This window comes from Tigriopus californicus, chromosome 9, assembly GCF_007210705.1.
Source record: "Tigriopus californicus strain San Diego chromosome 9, Tcal_SD_v2.1, whole genome shotgun sequence".
In the NCBI taxonomy this organism is placed as follows: Eukaryota; Metazoa; Arthropoda; class Copepoda; order Harpacticoida; family Harpacticidae; genus Tigriopus; species Tigriopus californicus.
The window spans coordinates 1,448,121-1,449,570 of NC_081448.1; positions in this window are offsets into that span (position 1 = coordinate 1,448,121).

The window sequence follows — 1,450 nt, forward strand, 5'->3', positions numbered from 1 at the left end:
AAAGAAACAAAAAGAACAGTTTTTGTAAAATAAGCATCTTTGAAAGTAGCATATATTAATATATTAAGCCACTAAAAATACATTAAAAAATATCGTTGTCCAAAACTTTTTTCATCTTCTCTGAAGTTTGCTCATGTTGGTCCGATTTTCAAAGGAGGAGATAAGTCGCTCCCTAGTATTGATGGACCGATTTTTCTCACTTCGAATATTCCGAAGGTGTTTGTGAAGAACAAGGAGCTCAAACTTTTAGAAATCTTTGAAGTCCATTAAGTCCTTCCTCCTAGCTAGCACATGTTCCGAGCGCATTTTAGCTAGCACAACTGCCCAACTGATCGAGCATATGGAGGAGGTCATTGAGGAACTTGAATGTCATGAGCCAGTTGATGTAGTTTATCTTGACATTGCCAAGACCTTTGACAAAGTATATCATATGCTTTTGGTTCTCAGGCTCCACGGTATAGGGATCCAAATTGCTTGAAAAGTGTCATATGTGGGGGAAGCAATTGGTTAAGGTTGAGGGATTCTCTAGTGACAAATGAGGTCAAATTGGGTGGTCCTCAGGGTTCCATCTTTGGACCTCTGTTTTTCAGCATCTATATTGCTCTGTTTCAATAGCTTAGTATATCTGCCAATGCTGACGGTACGAAGTCAGTTTGAGGCAGGAATGGCCGAGATTCCAGTAGCCTGGCAGAGACCTAGCATAGATAACATTTATGTGATTCCTTCTTTGCTTTTGCATTTGGGTGCTAGTGTCGGAGGGATGGGCCTCGCCTGATCAGCGAAATCAGCAATCAGATCGTCTTTATACTTTCTTCCGATAGGCATTGTCGTTTCTGCATCACTTTCGGTTCTCCGACTGTGTACAGGGTTAGCGTCTAATAGTTTCCTAGAGAAGGGTCGTGGAGGAGATTCGAACCGGGGACCTCTCTCGTGTTAGGACACTGCGCTATCCACTACACCACCCCATATTCCCGCCAGAAGGCGGCTATATTATCCATTTTGAGCCCTTTAATGTTCTGTGCTTTCAAAAGACATTTCTTTGACACAGCTGTTCGATTGGGCTGGAATTTCTAGTCTGTAATTGCGATAACCTGTGACAAGTCTCACTTACAGGAAATTGCTAACCTTTCACTCATCTCCAAAATGGTATTTCTAGCCGCTAGCATCCCCGTCCTTATTCCAATGGTTTAAGGTTTGTATCACTTGGATCTCTACATCTATAGGTTGAAAGCAGACTTGAAATTTTGCACATCTGAGTCAACCTTTCGGGTTTTCATGCACAACAACAATCCATTAGTTGACAAGATCTATAGATCTTTGAAATATGGCAACACTCTAGTGCACTACAGACCGGATCTGAAAAATTTGCTTCTAAAAAAATAATTTTCCTTTTTCTCGTCCCGGTAACATTTGGCTGATTTTATCGAAAACAAATCTCGCCATTTCAGCC